At 44.7% G+C, this 22170-nt stretch overlaps 1 protein-coding gene and 1 pseudogene across 2 annotated transcripts in view; one reads left to right on the top strand and one right to left on the bottom strand.

The window, feature by feature from the left end:
• The window catches only part of PPP1R1B (protein phosphatase 1 regulatory inhibitor subunit 1B), a 377724-nt gene that overhangs the window by 41445 nt on the left and 314109 nt on the right, over nucleotides 1-22170 (top strand). The window lies entirely within an intron of this gene.
• LOC143937563 (U2 spliceosomal RNA) lies at nucleotides 7276-7385 on the bottom strand (annotated as a pseudogene).

Below are 22170 nucleotides of genomic sequence, written 5' to 3'. Positions count from 1 at the left end.
ATAGCAGTTAGGCCGCGTACACACGAGAGGATTGTCCATCCAACTTAGTCCGCTGAAACGTGTTTCAGCGGACAGTCCGCTCGTGTGTGGGCTTCAGCGGACTTTTTCAGCGGACAGTCTGGCGGACTAAGTCTTTCGGAATTTCCGTAATACAGTCCGTCCAACTTTGGTTTCAGCGGACAGTCCGCTCGTGAGTAGGCTAGTTGGACGGACTAAGTATGGCGCATGCTCAGAAAGGATTTACACGGCCGAAGGTTGCATTGCAGTGTACTGGACGTCGTATTTCTAGTCCCGTCGTACGTGCTGTACACGTCATCGCGCAAGCTTTCAACGGACTGTCTGTTCATCGTGTGTGGTCAAGTCCGTTCATTCAAAAGTAGGACGGACTGTCTGTCGGATTGTCTGACGGACTTAGTTGGACGGACAATCCTCTCGTGTGTACGCAGCCTTACACTCACATGTGATAGTGCTTGGCCTGGCACTAGTTGTAAACAGCGTGTGTGAGTCAGCTGATCCCTGGGGGTACAGTGCATTCTATGTCTGGACCCGGAAATGACAGATTCTCTGCTCCGACATATGTTTCGCCTTGAATGGCTCTTCAAGAAGTCCCTTGCTTATTTTCTCATTAATGTGCATGTTTCTTTATTGCTGCTGGCATCCCAAGAGAGAGATCCAGAATCCTACTCCCACATATAAAGGGGGAGGGCAGGGACCCAGCTACTAATTGCAATGTCCTTTAAAATGGAAGGTCAAACTTCCACCTGCCTACAAACCTTTAGCTCAAAAGAAAAAAAACTGTTGCTGTGCTGTAGGCAGAGGTGGTGTGTTACACCAGATAAACATAGAGAAAAACAAAAAACAAAAAAAACGAATGCAGCCACCACATCTAACGATTGGTAAGAAGCTATATATAAAATTTTTTGCTTTGGGTTTATTACTGTTTTAAAGAGGAAGTAAACCCTGATGGGTTTACTTCCTCTTTGATTCCCTGCAAAGGTAAAGCATAATGGACTACTATGCATCGCATAGTAGTCCATTATGTGTCACTTACCTGACACAGGAGCCAGCGAAGTCACCGCTGTCCCCTGTAGTTCCGAGTGTCCATCTTCTTGGTGGGTCTCGCTGCTCCGGCACTGTGATTCGCCGGAGCAGCGATGGCGTCACTCCCACGCATGCGCACGGAGCCAACACTCGCGGCATATCACCGCGATCTGCGGCTTACCCAGTGAGTATTACTACAATATTGTATTGTTTGTTTCTAAAGGGACTAATTATATATAATACAATTCTAAACCATAGAAAATTAGCATATTTTTAAACTGAACAAATATTCCCTGATACTCATCGCTATATACTTAGTGTTAGGGAAGCAGTTCGGGCATAAGTATGGCCTGAACATCACCTGTTCGCATGTTTCACAGTGAATTTGCACAGTGACTAGCTGCTAGTTCTTAAGGATCAGACTATGAAGCCAGCTGTCGCATCCTTAACAATGGATTAGTCATTGGCTGTCAGCAGGCTTCCCTGCTGGCAGCTGAATAAAAAAAAAACATTGCCAGCAATAGACTTTTTTTTAAATGGATGGGGGTCCCCCGAAAATCATACCAGGCACTGGTCTGGATTTTAAGGGGAACCCCATGCCAAAACAAAAACAAATGGTATTTGGTCCCTCTCAAAACCTTTACCAAAAAATTAAAAGATAAAATCAACACCCACAAAGCTACGTGGCTTAGACAATCTTGCAGAGATTTGAGATCCCAATAACACTTAATCAGCAACATCTGCATCAGGGGCTTGATAGTTGCTGCTAATTCATGGCTGATTCATTTTGAAAAATGTCAGCAGGTCAACTGAGTCTGTGGCAGCACTGAATGTCCATTCGGAAAGCACACTGGATGCAGGGCAGTCCAGCAGCTCAGTTGCATACTGGGCAAGTTCTGGCCTGTGGCCCATTCTCATGACCCAGAAATCCATTGGATTGTCTACTGGAAAGCTCTCTGTGTCTGTTTTCACTCCTAGATAATCTTCCACCATATGATGCAGATGCTGTTGATGGAATCTTGAGGCTAACAGCCTGGGCACCGAGGACTAAAAAATAATTGAAATGCATCACTGAGTCAGCCCCCTTCTCCACCGCTCCTCTTTTGACCAACAGAAGCCTCAAAACTAGCTTTCCCATGAGACTATAAGCTACCAAAGTCTGTAAAGGCATTACATAAACTCCTCTCTAAGGTGTCCTCAAGATATTTAATTCCATGCTTCCTCTGCGAAGGCAGGATGAGTTCCAAGACTTTCCCCTTGTAAAGGTGTTCAAGGAGGGTTGCTAACCAGTAATGATCCTTCTCCTTGATGCCACAAATTCTTAGGTCCTTTCACAGGCTTTGAAGAATAAGGGAGCCCATACACAGCAAGTTTGGGGAGGCATGAGAAGCAAAGTCTCCAGTGTCACTGAGGATTACAGTATCTGGAACTGCCCCCTCCCAGCCACGTACAACTCCAAAGGTTTCTGGGAACGTAAAAAACATCTCTTAAGGCTTGATGCGTGTCTCCTCCTTCCTCTCCTTATATAGTTACATAGTAGGTGAGGTTGAAAAAAAGGCACAAGTCCATCAAGTCCAACCTATGTGTGTGATTATATGTCAGTATTACCTTGTATATCCCTGTATTAGAGCTGCACGATTGATTGTTAAGAATTGTTATCGCGTTTTTTTCCCCGTTGCAATCTTGAAAAAAATATTTCTATGCAGAGAATTCTGTCTGCTCTGCTAAAGCCGACAGCAAACCGGCAGTCTGCCAAAAATCACAACATTCTTTAGCAGTGAAACTTAAGTATAAACATTGTAACAATTTGTCCTTTAGATCAAAGGTATACACTTTGATGTGAAAATGAGGGAAGTTTAACCACTTAAACACTAAACCTTTTTCTAACATTTGTTGGTTTCAAGTTAAAATCATTTTTTTTGACAGAAAATTACTTAGAACCCCTAAACATAAATATATTATATATATATATATATATATATATATATATTGTAATGTTCGGGGGACCAGGTAGATCGCAGGACACAGGCTTTTCACACAACAAGGGGTTTATTAAACTTAAAAAGCTTTACAGCAGCCAAAAAACAAAAGGAAAAGGTTTTTAGTCTCACCGACTTGCAAAGTCCAGAATAGCTGTCTCTATCAAAACAGTGCTAGATCTTGATGGCAGGAAGCTTCCCCTGCCAGGAGCCTTCCAAGCAGGACACTGCTGTCCACTTCTGTTGCTACAACCCAAAACATCCACCATCCACCATCCACCATCCACCATCCACCATCCACCATCCACCATGTCTTCTCCACTCCTCCACACCCATCTACCACTTCCTGTCTTGTTTTTAAACACACTTCCTCTAACAGGTGGGTTAATCAATTTTATTCCCTTAAAGGGACCACAAACCAAATAGAGGGGAAACATAGCGTCCTTCCAGGACCCAGCCACGGCGTCCTGTACAATATATATATATATATATATATATATATATATATATATATATATATTTAGTAGAGACCCTAGAGAATAAATGGTGGTTGTTGCAATATTTTATGTCACACTGTATTTGCGCAGCAGTCATTCAAATGCTTTTTATTTGCAAAAAAATTACACTTTAATTAATTTAAAAAAAAAACTAACCAGCAAAGTTAGCCCATTTTTTGTGTAATGTAAAAGATTTTACGTCATGAGAATCATGATCTTTTTATTCAAAGCAAAAAAATTGTCATTCTCATTTTGGCCAGAATCGTGCAGCTCTAGCCTGTATGTTGTGGTCGTTAAGGTTAAACCTCTTTTCTTCTAATTTTATTGAGTGGCCACAAGTCTTGTTAAACTCCCTTCCGCAAGAAAGTTTTATCTCTATTGTGGAGTCACCAGTACAGTATTTTTAAATTGAATCATATCCCCTCTCAAGCATCTCTTCTCCAGAGAGACCAAGTTCAGTGCTCGCAACCTTTCCTCATAACTAATATCCTCCAGACCCTTTATTAGCTTAGTTGCCCTTCTTTGTACTCGCTCCATTTCCAGTACAACCTTCCTGAGGACTGGTGCCCAGTACTGGACAACATACTCCAGGTGTGGCCGTACCAGAGTCTTGTAGAGCGGGAGAATTATTGTTTTATCTCTGGAATTATTCCCCTTTTTAATGCATGCCAATATTCTGTTTGCTTTGTTAGCAGCAGCTTGGCATTGCATGCCGTTGCTGAGCCCATCATCTACTAGGACCCCCAGGTCCTTTTCCATCCTAGATTCCCCCAGAGGTTCTCTCCTCAGTGTATAGATTACATTCATATTTTTGCCACCCAAATGCATTATTTTACATTTTTCTACATTGAACCTCATTTGCCATGTAGTTCCATTAATTTGTTCAGATCTTTTTGCAAGGTTTCCACATCCTGCAGAGAAGTTATTGCCCTGTTTAGCTTAGTATCATCTACAAATACAGAGATTCAACTGTTTACCCCATCCTTCAGGTAGTTTATGAACAAATTAAACAGGATTGGTCCCAGCACAGAACCCTGGGTGACCCCACTACCCACCCCTGACCATTCCGAGTACACCCCATTTATCACCACCCTCTGAACTTGCCCTTTTAGACAGTTTTGTGTCCCTTGTGTGTGGCTTTCAGGTGCTCTAGGCAATGAGCTAAGTGGTGGGAGGTTAAATGCCTTGTCAAGCATGCAGTACCCAAATTGCTGGTGTTTTTGCCACACTTCATCTGCTTCGGCATGTGCTAAAAAAGGCCCACACAGCTGAGTTTTAGGAAGTGGGCCGGGAGATTTCCTCCTCTGCTTTATCCAGGTATCCAAATCATGTCATGCCGGGCGATGGTTCTGTTATCCTGACTGGGAGTCATATGATGTCCAGCAGGACAACATGGGGGCGTGCAGCGCGGCGATCATTGGTGCGGTGTGTCACTCTGACACACCGCATCTCTGATGGTGCTATTGAGCCTCCTTACCACGTGATCAGTTGTGACCAATCACAGATAATCACAGAGTGAACAAGGAAGTGCCGGTAAATGGCTTTCCTCGGTTTGCGTTGATGGGGAGAGACGATTGGCAGCTCTCCCTGTCAGAGGGGGTGTCTGCGCTGGTAATCAGCACATTGATTATCAGTGCAGTCCCCATGAGAGATGTCCATCAGCTGCCAATCAGTGCCCATCAGCTGCCAATCTGTGCCCCATCAGTAGTGCCTGTCAGTGCCTATCAAGGTGCCAATCAGTGTCCATAAATGTGCCAATCAGTGACCCATCAGTAATGCTTGTCAGTGTCCTTTAGATGCCAATCAGTAATGCCTGTCAGTAGCCCCACATCAGTGCTGCCTATCCAGAGCCATCTATCAGTGCCCATCAGTACTGCCTATCAATGCCGCCTATCAGTGCCCATCAGTACTGTGTAGCCTATCAATGCCCATCAGTGCTGCATATCAGGGCTGCCTATCAGTGCCCATCAATTCTATATATCAGTACCTTCTCATCAGTGCCAATCAGTGCCACCTCATCAGTGCCTATCAGTGCCGCCTCATCAGTGCCCATTAGTGCAGCCTAATCAGTGTCCCTCAGTGAAGGAGAAAACAACATTTTATAACAGAAACAAAAAAAATGTTATTTAAAAAAAAAAAAAATGTTATTTAAAAAAAAAAAAAATTTTTTTCCATTTATGTAGGAAAAAAATGCATAGGTGATCAAATAGCACAAAAGGAAGTTCTATTTAGGGGAAGAAAATTATAAAAATTTAGTTTGGGTAGTGTTGTATGACCGCACAATTGTGATTCACAGTGCAACAGCACTGAAAGCTGAAAACTGTCCAGAAAGGGGGGAAGTGCCCAGTACTGAAGTAGTTAAGCCAGTCCACCACCTCCTCTGCATGCTGTGGCTGGATAGCACAGGCAACATCACTGAACAGAGATAAACGTGCCCTGCCTAAGGACGGACCACATCCACCTTTGCCTGTGGACACAGACGCTGCTGGCCCCCTCATAGTGGCATGGGAATGTCTGCCTCTCCTTGTCAGCCTCCCAAACATGATGGGAGATGGGCTTATTACCCAAATGCAATATCAACTGGGAAATGTGTGATTGAATGCACTTTATTCAATGAAAAGTTGTGTTTGGTGTCTGGAGGACTGACGCTGACAGAAATGTAAAAACCGTAAGGGGTAACACCAATGTCACAGTCAGAAAAACTGTTTTAAAAAACAATTAAAAAAAATGACAGGCAGGGGATCAAAGAAAAAGTAGAAAAAAAAAAAAACACGCAGCAACCAAAAGAAAAAAAAATGTAAACAGCACTAAATGTTATGTAATGCTTTGTTAAACATTGTACGACACTAACACACTACACTATACTTACTTCTTTTTTTGAAAACCCATGGCATGTGAAATACACTCAAAAACTTCACCCGGTGCCAAAAAAATGTGCACAACATAAAGAGGTGACACAAAAACGTGCAACGGGTGTACGCAAGCCCTCTAAAGTCAGTTCTTTCTCTGGGGGGGTCTGCCAAAACAGACCCACCCAAGTACTAGGAGGGGCTCCCCCAAAGAGAGACCCCATGAGAGAGGGTGAACTAAGCCAAAAGGCCATGTCCACCCTCTCCCAAGACTTTCAGGGCAGGCCCGGGGACCTATACCCTACCAGTCAGGGAGGAAGGAAGTGGAGAGGAGACTGAAAAGTGGCCATTGTGTAACACAATGGCCAGGAATAAAAAATTCCTCTGATCTCAGCAAAAAGGCCCGGCCCAGGAGGCAGGTGCTAAAAAAAAGTGTGTATATGGTGCAGTGACCGTAGTGCCATAAATCAAGGTGACCCTCACTCACAGTGATTGCACAGCACCCCTGGACTGCTACTGCAGGGGAACATACACCATAGGCTTCCAGTTCCTCATCTGACCCCCGGACCGGGTCAGTGCAGCCCTCCATCCCTGCCAGATAGAGAGCCCTTCAAGGTTTTATCAGGGAGAGCTGCCGCAGCAGTTACAGCCTCCACCAGTACTAGACCTTCCAGGCCCCCTCAATTCAGCGGATTTGCATAGCTTCTCCTACCGGACGCTGACAGGAACAGCACCCACGCCAACCAGCCAGAAGGTCGGAAAAACATCAAGTGAAAAGGCCAGACCCAATGCAGCACCCATCCTCATCAGGAGCACCCTTCTGGACTGCTCGGACTCGACCCCGCTGACATCTCTAAAGGCGCCCAAACCGGTCACTGCTGAAACTGCCCTACCAGGTGCAGTGACACCATTGGATTTGCACATGCCCTCCCCACACTTGGAAGTGGAATAGCACCTCCTCTGGCAACTGATAAGAACAGATACTACACTTGATCTTAGCCAAAAGGCAGAAAACTAAACTATTTGCCGCCCTTAGCCACAATGAGAAGGCTGAGGTTCTTGTCTCACAAATGTTTAACACACATATCCAGTTCTCACACTGACACTTACATCAACAATAATTTATAAGAATAATTTTGCCTGCTTGTGAGCTAAGGGAAGGGTTTGTATCTTAAAAATTCTTAGTAGATGGCTTACTTTACGCACAAAAAAAACCCCACTTCAAACCTTGAGAGAACAGCACAACTAATCTTCTTTCATTTGTAAGAAAAACAAAACAGGAAGCTAGCATGTAATAATGCATGATGGGGTGAATAAATGAACAAGTAATCTTGTTCATTGCACCATCTAGAGGAAACCATAACCATATAGTCACAGAAATGTTGTGGTTGCCAGTACACACTATACTAACACTACACTAACACTCTGCAGAGTCTCCACAGAGTCAAACGTTATGTAAAGCTGTGTTAAACACTGCACTACACTAACACTCTGCACTCAACAAGTCACAATGACACTTCCAAGCAGTTCGCATATGGCAGTGTGAACTGCTGTGCGTGACGAGTGCGATGCAGGAACTCGCAGATAATTTGCAGGGTTCTCGCATCGCAATAGTGTGAACCGGCCCTTAACCATGCATTTCTCTGTGTTATACTTATGCGGAGAGCTCAATAATCGTGGCTAATTTCAACTGTGCTGCATATACATATTTAAAGTATAAATCCACCCTTCCAATATTGAAACTATAAAGGTGCAAGAGCAATCATATCACACTTACACCTTTGTAGTGTTCGTTTTGAAACTGCGTTATCAATGCACAAGCAGGAAAGGAGCAGCACATGCAGAGAGGGAAAGGAAACCGGTAAGGATGAGCTCAGGCATGTTCACAAACAGCACGTGCAGAGCCCGCCAGGAAGTCAGCACTGTGGAGCGCTAATCACAAGCAGCGAGACATTATCCTGATGTGCGGCTGCAGAGACTGAGAAATGTCTCATTTTCTCTGATTGGTGCTGTGCAGTGCCGACTTCCTGGCGGGCTCTGCACGTTCTGTTTGCCAACACGCCTGAGCTCATCCTTAGAAACTGATAATGAAGCCTTGCAGGTTCACAGCCGGTTCCCTACTGCACATACATGAAGCGCACTACGCTTTGTGAATGGCCCAGCGGTGGGGGGAAGGAGGAAGACGAACTTCAAGATGAGTTTGCCACAGCAAAGTAAACCGGAAGCGGGAGTGGGTACCTGTCAAAACCAGGTAAATAAGTGGAGCTTCCCCTTTTGGTCCACTTTAAGCAGAGAGTGTGTTTAAGAGGCAGGCTGTAATTGGGAGGAGGTGTGAGCTGGAGGCAGTCTGTGGTATGTTGGGGGTCATGATGGCTGAACAAACCCAATAAAGGCGTACTGTGTGTCTGTACAGTGTCCTGTACCTCTTAATGGCTGGCCAAAGAATGAAAACTGACCATGCTAACAGATTAACTTCTATGTTATCTTTGGTCAATTTAAAACAAGGAAGAAGGGTGAATGGCAGGATCAGCTAGGTACGTCAGATGGAATGTACATGAAAATGATAGAGACTGGAAAAAACCGGGGGCTCTGGAAGTAGCTTTCTGGAAAGGGCTGGTAAATGCAATGATCCCACTATATAAAGCAACATATATCTAGAGGCTGCGGCAAGAAATTTGAAAAAGTGTGGAGGGTATGGTATGAGTCTCAACAGTAAGTTAGTGCTGGATTGACTTTAGGCTTTGGAATAGGTCCTGTGGGATATATATCATCCTCCTAAACTGGGTGAAATCGAAATGTCTGTAGTCGTTGGCAACACGTGGAAGTGAAGAGGTTTTTGTCCCTCCGAGTTGATTATATACTGGAAAGGGAGGGGAAGGGAACTGAGTAAGGGGGGGTATAGTAGCCGTCAATTATTGATGGCAACAGTTGTATAATTTTGCCAGCCATGTTGGCCGAATGTCCGACTTGGTGTTGTGCCAAGTCATTTATTTGTTGTAAGTAAAAAAAATAAAAATGAAAACGATAGAGCCTGTGATTTATAAAATACACATACTGTATGTGAACACACACATAGAAAAAAAATATATATTTAAAGTGACATACACTTTAATTAGAAGTGCACTATTTGGCTTCTTTGCTTATCTGCATGCTCTTTCTGTACATTATGCACATTTTATTTGTTCTTGTTTCAAAGGAGAAAACTTCTATTTCATTTCTGGAGTTAGCGCACAGGAACCATGGATGGGATTTCATGCTGCAAAGGGTTACTACTGGTGTCACATTAGAGGCTGTGGTGAAGGTGATTATATGAAGGCCATGCAGTTCTTATCTGTGTTGGGAACTGCATTGAATCTCAGTTTCAAATTGCGAGATTGGGTACAAGGTCAGTTGGTGATGGAAGCAAAATGAAAAGTAAATTAATAATCAGGGTCCCTGGTAAGGGTATGTCAGCGTAGATGGCAAGCTCAGTAGTGCATGGACAAGGATCCTCTGTATTTGTTGAACTAATTTATACGTTATAGTCCTGTGTATTGTTTGAACATATTCTTTCAATTATTTGCACAGCTCAGCATTGTGTGTTGAAGGACTGAAATTGTCAGTGTTTTAAAGTAGAACTTGGAAAAATAAATTGTGAGCTGCAGTTAAGCTCATAAATGAAGTGTCCCTTGAAAGATCATGTGCCTGTTCCTATATTATTGCAGTTGTTTGCATAGTCAAATAGATTAGAAAAGCACAATGGTGGCTACAGGAGTGATGTAAAAAGTTGTTCTTTTCATATGTGAGCAGCTAGGACAATGTGTCCTTTGCTAAAACAGAAATAATATACCTTATATTACTGTTGTGGTTCTTGTGCATGGGAATAAAAATGCATCTTAAAGGATGACGTCTGTCACATAATTATAGTGAAAAGAAATTCAGCCATAGATATATAGCACAATGTAGCAAAACAGACCAAAGCTGCAGTCAGGTCCTTCTCTTCACCAAATGTATTTGCCTTTTTCTTACATAAAATGTTCCTTCACCTTTCATGAGAATGGGAGCCATGATGTACACATTGCTAAACATCTTAGTATGTCAAGCTGTATTTCCTATAATGTCGTTGAACATTCTGACTGCATGTACCTTAACCACTTGCCTACTGGGCACTTAAAGTGGTTGTAAACCCTTATGCCCCGTACACACGAGAGGGCTTATGTCCGACAGACTTCCAAAGGAGTTCCGCCGGAGTTCCGCCGGAGTTCCGACGGAGTTCTGACAGACTTTTCGGCCGAACGGACTTGGCCACACACGATCACACTAAACTCCGACGGATTTGAACGTGATGACGTACGACCTGACTCGAATAAGGAAGTTCATAGCCAGTAGCCAATAGCTGCCCTAGCGTCGGTTTTAGTCCGTCGGAGTAGCATACACACGAGCAGAGTTTTCGAAGGGGACCAGGTCCGGCGGAGTTCCTTCGGGAAAATTTGAAGCATGCTTCATTTCTAAAGTCCGTCAGACTTTGGCGAATCAAAAGTCCGTTGCAGCCCACACACGATCGGATAGTCTGACGGACTCGGTCCTTCGGACTTTGAATGTTGAAAAGTCCTCTCGTGTGTACGGGGCATTACAAACCACTTTGACCTACAGGTAAGCCTAGATTAAGGTTTACCTGTAGGTCCAAGAAATATCTCCTAAACCTATACTGTTTAGGTGATATTTACCTGAAGACAGCCATCGCTGTCTACGGCGCATGCGCCGTAGACAGCGGCGCGCAGGCGCACTAGGTAGGCCGCAGATCGCGGCGATATGCCGCGAGTGTCGGCTCCCATGCGCATGCGCGGGAGTGACGTCATCAATGCTCCGGCGAATTACAGTGCCTGAGCAGCGAGACCAACCAAGAAGATGGACGCTCGGAACTACAGGGGACAGCGGTGGCTTCGCTGGCTCCTGTGTCAGGTAAGTGACACATAATGGACTACTATGCAATGCATAGTAGTCCATTATGCTTTACCTTTGCAGGGAATGAAAGAGGAAGTAAACTCATCAGGGTTTACTTCCTCTCCCTCCTCACACTGTCTGTGCAAGGAGGGAGAGCGGCGCTGAGAGATGATCTCATATGTTTACATATGAGATCATCTCCCATTGGACACGCCGATCACGCTGTAAACGGCCGCTGTGATTGGCCGTTTACAGCGATCTGTGTTTGCCTGTCCCCGGGGGACACGGCGAACACAGAACTTCCGCGATGCGCGCCCGCGGCGGCGCGCATCGCAGAAGTAAACATCAGGCCATCCAGGGACGACCACCCGGACGAACGCGCCTGCTCTACGGCCGTCATTCGGCTATAGGGCGGGCGCGAGGTGGTTAAACCCCCCTCCTGCCCAGACCAATTTTCAGATTTCGGTGCTCTCACACTTTGAATGACAATTACTCAGTCATGCAACACTGTACCCAAATGAATTTTTTGTCCTTTTTTTTCCCACAAATAGAGCTTTCTTTTGGTGGTATTTGATCACCTCTGGGTTTTTTATTTTTTGCGCTATAAATGGAAAAAGACCGAAAATTAAAAAAAAAAAATTTTTTTTCTTTGTTTCTGTGATAAAATTATGCAAATTATTAATTTTTCTTCATAAATTTTGGCCACAATTTATACTGCTACATATCTTTGGTAAAAATAACCCAAATTAGTGGATATTATTTGGTCTTTGTGAAAGTTAGAGAGTCTACAATCTGTGGTGCGAATCATACAAAATTGATCACATCTGATGTACTGGTGGCCTATCTAATTTCTTGTGACCTTAACAAGCCAGGAAAGTACAAATACCACCCAAATAACCCCTTTTTTGAAAGTAGACATTCCAAGGTATTTAGTAAGAGGCATGGTGAGCTTTTTGATGTTGTCATTTTTCCCATAATTCTTTGCAAAATGAAGATTTTTTATTTTTTTTCCCACAAAATTGTCATTGTAATAGGTTATTTCTCTCACATGGCATGTGTATAACACAAATGACACCCCAAAATAAATTCTGCTACTCCTCCTGAGTATTACGATACCACGTGTGTGGGACTTTTTCACAGCCTGGCCACTTAGAGAGGCCCAACATGCAAGGAGTGCCGTCACATGTTCTAGGAGCATAAATTACACATCTAAATTATTGACTACCTATTACACTTTTGAAGGCCCTGGAGCACCAGGACAATGACACGTGGCACTGATGTGGCACTGATGACAGATGGCACTGATATGTGGCACTGATGACACGTGACACTGATGACAGATGACACTAATATGTGGCACTGATAACAGATGGCACTAATACGTGGCACTGATGACACGTGGCACTAATACATGGCACTGATGACAGATGGCACTAATACGTGGCACTGATGACACGTGACACTGATGACAGATGGCACTGATGACACGTGACACTGATAACAGATGGCACGTGACACTGACAGGTGGCACTGATGACAAATGGCACTGATACGTGGCACTGATGACAGATGAAACTAATATGTGGCACTGATGACACGTGACACTGATATGGCACTGTTGACAGGTGGCACTATGTGGCACTGATGACACGTGGCACTGATGTGGCACTGATGACAGATGGCACTTATACGTGGCACTGATGACAGATGGCACTTATACGTGGCACTGGGGACAGATGGCACTGGGGACAGGTGGCACTGACAACAGGTGGCACTGGGGACAGATGGCACTGACAGGTGGCACTGGGGACAGATGGCACTAACAGCTGGCACTGGGGACAGGTGGCACTGGGGGCAGATGGCAGTTTATTTTACTTTCTTTTTTTTTTACTTACGGCCGCTGCAGCCGTTCATCTCTCCCTCCTCACATGCTGTCTCTGTATGAGGAGGGAGAGCGGCGCTGAGAGATGATCTCATATGTGTACATATGAGATCATCTCTCATTGGACACGCCGATCGCGCAGTAAACGGCTGCTGTGATTGGCCGTTTAAAGCGATCTGTGACTGGCTGTGTCCAGGGGACATGGCCAGCACACAACTCCTCCGATGAGCTCCCTCAGGAGAGCACATTGTGGAAGTAAATAGGAGGACATCCAGGGATGGCCTCTCGGCAGGTAGCGTCCGCGCTGTAGCCGTCTTTCGGCTATAGCAAGGGCGGGAAATGGTTAAAGCAAACCTTCAGTAATTTTTTCACCTTTCCATCTATTAAATCTTCTGTTCTTATTTTAATTTTACATAGTAAAACATTTTTTTCTGCCAGTAAATAGCCCACTTCCTGTTTCTTGTCTGGTCATTAGCCTATGCTTATGACATCATACACAGCTCTCTCTCTCTCACTCTCATGAGAGTTTGCCAGGAAGGGAGAGGGGATGAGTCATAATAGGCCCAATGAAAGCAGCAGAGCTGGAGGTGTGCCTCTGTGTGTCTGTGTAAATCCAGGAAGTGAACAGGCAGCAGCTTCAGCTGCCCACATTAGGCAAGTACAGAATCATAGTATATAAAATAATATGCAAAGTGTTTGGAGGGAAGCTTCAGAATGGCAAAGATGTTTTTATTACAAATTATGTGAGCGGACTGCAGTTCTTCTTTGACCACTTCATTACCCAGCCATAGTCATATGATATCCGCAGATGGTATCTCCCATCCTGAGCAGGAGTCATATGACGTCCTTGGCTTACCACCACTACCCGGCCTGCAACGTGACGATTGGGGATCTGGCATGTCCCTTGGGACACAGCCATTCCCCGATGAGGGTAATGAGTGGATGGCGGAGCCTGGGCAGAAGCCTGACCAGCTGTATCCAATCACAGCTGGTCACTATGCAGAGCAGCATGTGAAGCGGCGTGCACAGCGCTCGTGAGTGCCCCTGGGGGCACGCAGCACAACGATTGAGGCTGAGACTTTTCCGTCGGATACAGCCCAGCCCCAATCAGGGTAAGGAGCCCATGTGACCGGCTGTGTCCAATCACAGCCAGCCACTAAATGTAAACAAACCTGAGGTGTAACTGCTCTTGCTGGGTCGGTATGTGAAGAAGAGATCAGCTAACAATGAGTTACATATATATATATATATATATATTATATATGTAGCACTTACCCCCGAAGGAGCTGCTGGTTTTGATTGGGCATGCACTCTACCTAGAAACCCCACTGACTTGACTCAATCCCCTTGGCACAGCTGTGGTGCAATGTAATACAGTACAATATACAACAATGCAAAGTACCTGGATTGTACCCTCAGGATCCACTGGCTCCACCTGTTGAGAAAAACAATACGCCACACAACTGGATACTTAACCAGAAATATTGTTAAATGTAAAATATTTCAATAGGTGGTTACAGTAATTGTGCTGTCATCCCAACAAAGGATGTCAGTACAATATAAATCAACAGACAAATACAATATGAAAGATATATATATATTTCTATGTATCTAAACCTGGGAGCTCCCGCTACTTTAAAGTTATACGTGAGGCCTCTCTTAAAGTACTCTCTCCCGTATCTTCTTTCTTCGCTAGCTAGAGATGACTCCTCTGATATTTGTAATCCAAAAGGTAGGTAAGAGTTAGCTTAAGGTACTCCAGGTATAACTCCAAGAACTTATACACAACGCTTGGGCACTAAAGTAAGTAGGCCTCAAGCCTGCTCAATGTCGGTTGCTCTGTTACGCCTCAGTGGAACAGGTTCCAGCGAGGCCTGTAAATGAGTCTAACTGTGCGCAGCAAATTAACAAACGGTGGGCCGTAACTCGCTCACCAACTGGATCGGAGTTCTAGGTGATGACTTTGATCCGGCAACTGTAGCTTGCTTCTGTATCAGCTGGGCAGATGATCTGTGTCACTCCGCTGAATCGATCCGGTTCTCTGATTCTCTGCCGAGTGCATTTGGACCTTCTCAATCTGGGTACTATCTTTCTGGCTCCGTCAGGTCAACTCACAAACACGAGCCGTCTGGCGCTCCACAATAGCTGTTAGCTGCTGCCTCTCGGGACACCTCTCCACAGATCCGCACAGGCAGGTAATGTGGTCCCAAGAGACCTAAAATGGCCGCTGCTGTCCCTTACATCCCCTACCCAGCATGCACTGCGTAAGAGAGTGTCCATGGGTAGGTCACACACAGACTGGGTAACAAGGTCAACCTTCAGAATCCAAACAAACAGTCACTTCCTGTACAAGTCTTTAGGTTGTTCTGAGGTACATGATAAACAGGTGCGTTACCCATATAATTTTCCACTAGACGGTTCTAGTGCGAAAGCACAGTAATGTCCATATACCTCACATTAACACTTGACCACTGGGCACTTGAACACCCTTAATAACCAGACCAATTTTCAGCTTTCGGTGCTCTCACATTTTGAATGACAATTATTCAGTCATGCAACACTGTACCCATATGAAATTTTTGTCCTTTTTTTCATAATAGAAATTTTTATAATAGAAAAAAGACTGAAAATTCTGTAAAAAAATGAATTTTTCTTTGTTTCTGTTATAAAATTTAGCAGATTAGTATTTTTTCTTCATAAATTTTGGCCAAAATTTATACCACTACATATCTTTGGTAAAAATAAGTACAAATTGGATATTATTTGGTCTTTGTGAAAGTTATAGAGTCCACAAGCTATGGTGCCACTATCTGAAAATTGATCACACCTAGAGTACTGAAGGCCTATCTCATTTCTTGAGACCCTAACATGCCAGAAAAGTACAAATACCCTCCAAATGACCTATTTTTAGAAAGAAGATTTTCCAAGGTATTTAGTAAGAGGCATGAAGAGTTTTTTGAAGTTGTAATTTGTTCTCACAATTCTTTGCAAAATCAAGATTTTTTTTTCTTCTTTTTTTCACAAAATTGTCAGATTATCAGTTTATTTCTCACACACAGCATATGCATACCACAAATTACACCGAAAACACATTCTGCTATTACTCCCAAGTATGGCTATACCACATGTGTGAGACTTTTACACAGCGTGGCCACATACAGAGGCCCAACATGCAGGGAGCACCATCAGGCGTTCTGGAGCACCCAGGCCAATTCTGACATTTCTCTCCTACATGTAAAAATCATCATTTATTTGCTAGAAAATTACATAGAACCCCAAAACATTATATATGTTTGTTTAGCAAAGACCCTAGAGAATACAATGTTGGTTGTTGCAAGTTTTTATCTCGCACAGTATTTGCGCAGCAATTTTTCAACGCATTTTTGGGGGGAAAAAAACAGTTTTGTGCTTAAAAAAAAAAACAGTAAAGTTAGCCCAATGTTTTTTCATAATGTGAAAGATGAAGTTACGCTGAGTAAATAGATACCTAACATGTCACAATTCAAAATTGCACACGCTCGTGGAATGGCACCAAACGTCGCTACTTAAAAATCCCCATAGGCGGCGCTTTAACATTTTTTACTGGTTACATGTTTTGAGTTACAGAGGAACTCTAGTGCCAAATGTATTGCTCTTGCTCTAACATTCACAGTGATATCTCACATGTGTGGTTTGAACACCGTTTTCATATGTGGGCAGGACTTATGTATGCATTCGCTTCTGCATGCGAGCACTTGGGGACAGGGGCGCTTTATTTATTTATTTTTTATTCATTTTACTTTATTTATTTTAGTTTGGCATTTTTTTCCCCCAAAATAAATTTTTTGATCACTTTTATTCCTATTACAAGGAATGTAAACATCCCTTGTAATAGGAATATGGCATGAGAGGTCCTCTTTACAGTGAGATATAGGGTCAATAAGACCCCCCATCTCACCTCTAGGCTGGGAAGCCTGAAATAAAAAAAACAAAAAACGATTCTGACTTTGATCGTATTGGCGAGTTGGTAGAAGCACCGGAGGGTGGCGGGAGGGGGGGATGTCCCCTCTAGCCTCCTGTAAGAATGATCAAGCAGTGGAACAGCCGCTATGATTGTTCTTAAGGTGTAGGGAATCGCCGGCTGAAAAAGCTGATATCTGAATGATGCCTGTAGCTACAGGCATCATTCAGATATCCCTGCACAAAGTCAAGGACATCATATGACGGTCCGTGGGCGGGAAGTGGTTAAAATGCTTTTTTTTTTTAACACAAAGTTGTCCATTTATACAATATTTCTAACACATAGCATGTACATACCAAAAATGACCCCCCAAAATAGATTCTCCTACTCCTCCTGAGTACGGCGATACCACGTGTTTGAGACTTCCACAGCCTGGCCACATACAGAGGCTGAGTACAGCCAAGCATGGCCGAGCATGGCTGGGTATCACCGAGTATTGCAGGGTATCACCAAGTATGGCTGGGTATTGCAGGGTATCACCGAGTATGACTGAGGATGGCTGGGTATTGCAGGGTATCACAGAGTATGGCTGAGCATGGCCGAGTATGGCTGGGTATTGCAAAGTATCACCGGGTATGGCTGGGTATTGCAGAGTATCACCGAGTATGGCTGGGTATTGCAGGGTATCACCGAGTATGGCTGGATATTGCAGAGTATTGGCAGAGTATTGGCAGGGCATTGCTGGGTATTGCAGAGTATTGGTAGGGCATTCGTAGAGTATTGTAGAGTATTGGCAGGGCATTGCTGGGTATTGCAGAGTATCGGCAGGGCATTGCTGGGTATTGCAGAGTATTGGCAGGGAATTGAGGGGTTAATTGTCAGTGAGCAGGGCTGTGGGCACTGCAGATACAACCCACAGCACTGCTGACACCGATCTCTCCCCCTCTGCTGTACCGATCGGTACAGAGAGGGGAGGGAGGAACTGGCGTCATAACATGGTGGCGGTTTGTTTACAAGTGATCGCTCTGTCATTTGACAGAGCGATCACATGGTAAACGGCTGCTCATCGCGGCCGTTTACCATGATCTGTGATGCGCCGGGTCCTGTGACCTCTTCCTGATTCTTTAGAAGCTCAGTGAGTGGGTGGGCTATTTTTGCGAACCCTTCCACGAACCTTCTATAATAGGAGCAGAATCCTAAGAATGACCTGAGTTCAGTTACGTTGGTAGGCCTGGGCCAAGAAGTGACAGCTTAGTATAGCATAGAATGTCAGGACAATATAAATCAGCAGACAAATACAATATGAAAGATATATATATATATTTCTATGTATCTAAACCTGGGAGCTCCCGCTACTTTAAAGTTATACGTGAGGCCTCACTTAAAGTATTCTCTCCCGTATCTTCTTTCTTCGCTAGCTAGAGATGACTCCTCTGATATTTGTAATCCAAAAGGTAGGTAAGAGTTAGCTTAAGGTACTCCAGGTATAACGCCAAGAACTTATACACAACACTTGGGCACTAAAGTAAGTAGGCCTCAAGCCTGCTCAATGTCGGTTGCTCTGTTACGCCTCAGTGGAACAACAGGTTCCAGCGAGGCCTGTAAATGAGTCTTAGGCCGCGTACACACGGGCGGATTGTCTGCCCAACTAAGTTCGTCAGACAATCCGACAGACAGTCCGTCCAACTTTTGACTGAACGGACTTGACCACACACGATGAACAGACAGTCCACTGAAAGCTTGCGCGATGACGTGTACAGCACGTACGACGGGACTAGAAATACGACGTCCAATACACTGCAATGCAACCTTCGGCGTGTAAATCCTTTCTGAGCATGCGCCATACTTAGTCCGTGTACACACGGGCGGATTGTCTGCCCAACTTAGTCCGCTGAAACGTGTTTCAGCGGACAATCCGCTCGTGTGTGGGCTTCAGCTGACTTTTTCAGCGGACAGTCTGGCAGACTAAGTCTTTCGGAATTTCCGTAATTTTGTCCGTCCAAACTTGGTTTCAGCGGACAGTCCGCTTGTGTGTAGGCAAGTTGGACGGACTAAGTATGCCTTTGGACCTTCTCAATCCGGCTACCGTCTTTCTGGCTCCGTCAGGTCACCTCACATATGCGAGCCGTCTGGCACTCCGCAATAGCCGCTAGCCGCTGTCTCTTTGGACACCCCTCCACAGATCCACACAGGCAGGTAACGTGGTCCCAAGAGACCTAAAATGGCCACTGCTGTCCCTTATATCCCCTACCCAGCATGCACTGCATAAGAGAGTGTCCATGGGTAGGTCACACACGGACTCCTGGGTAACAAGGTCAACCTTCAGAATCCAAACAAACAGTCACTTCCTGTACAAGTCTTTAGGTTGTTCTGAGGTAAATGGTAAACTGGTGCGTTACCCATATTTGGCCACTAGATGGCTCTAGTGCAAAACCACAGTAATGTCCATATACCTAACTTTAACCGCTTCCCGCCCGCCCTATAGCCGAATGACGGCCTTAGGGCGGGCGGCTTCCCTCGCCTGGCCGTCCCTGGACGGCCTGGTGTTTACTTCCGCAATGCGCGCCGCCGCGGGCGCGCATCGCGGAAGTTCTGTGTTTGCCGTGTCCCCCGGGGACAGGCAAACACAGATCGCTGTAAACGGCCAATCACAGCGGCCGTTTACAGCGTGATCGGCGTGTCCAATGGGAGATGATCTCATATGTAAACATATGAGATCATCTCTCAGCGCCGCTCTCCCTCCTCACACAGACAGCGTGTGAGAGGGGAGAGAAGAACGGCTGCAGCAGCCGTCAGTGTAGAAAAGAAAAAAAAAAAGAAAAAAGAAAAAAAAAAGTTTAAAACAAAAAATGCCATCCTCCCCCAGAGCCATCCTCCCCCAGTGCCACCCCCCCCCCCCCCAGTGCCATGCCCCCCCCAGTGCCATCCTGCCCCAGTGCCATCCTGCCCCAGTACCATCCTGCCCCACTGCCATCCGCCCCAGTGCCATCCGCCCCAGTACCATCCTGCCCCACTGCCATCCGCCCCAGTGCCATCCGCCCCAGTGCCATCCGCCCCAGTGCCATCCACCCCAGTGCAATCCACCCCACCCCAGTGCCACCTGCCCGCAGTGCTATCTGTCATCAGTGCCACATATAAGTGGCATCTGTCATCAGTGCCACGTGTTATTAGTGCCACATAGTGCCATCTGTCATCAGTGCCACGTATTAGTGCCATCTGTCATCAGTGCCACGTATCAGTGCCATTTGTCATCAGTGCCACCTGTCAGTGTCACGTGCCATCTGTTGTCAGTGTCACGTGTCATCAATGCCACTTATCAGTGCCATCTGTCATCAGTGTCACGCGTCATTGGTGCCACGTATTAGTGCCATCTGTCACCGGTGGCACGTATTAGTGCCACATGTCATCAGTGCCACGTATTAGTGCCACGTGTCATCAGTGCCACATATTAGTGCCACGTGTCATCAGTGCCACGTATTAGTGCCACGTGTCATCAGTGCCACATATTAGTGCCACGTGTCATCAGTGCCACATATTAGTGCCACGTGTCATCAGTGCCACATATTAGTGTCATCTGTCATCAGTGCCACGTGTCATCAGTGCCACGTATAAGTGTCATCATTGCCACGTATCAGTGCCACCTGTCATCAGTGTCACGTGTCATTGTCCTGGTATTTCAAAAGTGTAATAAGTAGTCAGCAAGTTAGATGTGTAATTTATGCTTCTAGAACACGTGATGGCGCTCCCTGCATGTTGGGCCTCTCTATGTGGCCAGGCTGTGAAAAAGTCCCACACATGTGGTATTGTAATACTCAGGAGTAGCAGAATTTTTTGGGGGGTGTCATTTGTGGTATACACATGCCACGTGAGAGAAATAACCTATTACAATGACAATTTTGTGGAGAAAAATAAAGAAAATGAAAAATCTTAATTTTGCAAAGAATTGTGGGAAAAAAATGACAACATCAAAAAGCTCACCATGCCTCTTACTAAATACCTTGGAATGTCTACTTTCCAAAAAGGGGTCATTTGGGGGGTATTTGTACTTTCCTGACTTGTTCGGGTCACAAGAAGCGAGATAGGCCACCAGTACATCAGATGTGATCAATTTTGTGCGATTCGCACCACAGCTTGTAGACTCTCTAACTTTCACAAAGACCAAATAATATCCACTAATTTGGGTTATTTTTACCAAAGATATGTAGAAGTATAAATTGTGGCCAAAATTTATGAAGAAAAATTAATAATTTGCATAATTCTGTCACAGAAACAAAGAAATATGCGTTTTTTTTCAAAATTTTCGGTCTTTTTTCATTTATAGCGCAAAAAATAAAAACCCCAGAGGTGATCAAATACCACCAAAAGAAAGCTCTATTTGTGGGAAAAAAAGGACACAAAATTCATTTGGGTACAGTGTTGCATGACTGAGTAATTGTCATTCAAAGTGTGAGAGCACCGAAAGCTGAAAATTGGTCTGGTCAGGAAGGGTGTTTAAGTGCCCAGTAAGCAAGTGGTTAAAGCATGCATAATCACATCAATAAACCGTGATGTCAGCGCTATTATATATATATATATGACAAATTAGTTCAAGGCATCGTGGACCAAACTAATCTTTTTGCCCAACAATTCATTAAAAACAAATCCCAGGTCAAGCTATGCCCGCCATTTTGAATGGAGACCACTAACAGTGGAGGAGCTTAAATAGTTTTTAGGCCTAATGCTCAACATGGGGCTTACAAAAAAATGAAGTGCATAAATATTGGTCGACCAACCCTATCCACCACATGCCAATTTTTTTCATCGGTCATGTCCAGGTCCCGATATGAAATTATAATGCAGTTCCTGCATCTCAGTGATAACTCACAGTGACCCCCCCCCCCCAAATCTCTTTGATAAACTATATAAAATTTGCCCCTAATTCTGCAAGAGATTTTACCAACTTTATATCCCTGACAAAAACATCCCTTGGGCGAATCACTGGCCGGCTGGGAATCAAGCAATATATCCCCAGTAAGAGTGCGAGGTACGGATTGAAACTCAACAAGCTCTGTGAAAGCTC

This window comes from Lithobates pipiens, unplaced genomic scaffold (assembly GCF_037356315.1).
Source record: "Lithobates pipiens isolate NorthernLeopardFrog02 unplaced genomic scaffold, aLitPip1_a1.2 Scaffold_28, whole genome shotgun sequence".
NCBI lineage: Eukaryota > Metazoa > Chordata > Amphibia > Anura > Ranidae > Lithobates > Lithobates pipiens.
The sequence above is the reverse complement of the archived record's forward strand: the minus strand, read 5'-3'. Positions and strand labels throughout refer to the sequence as shown.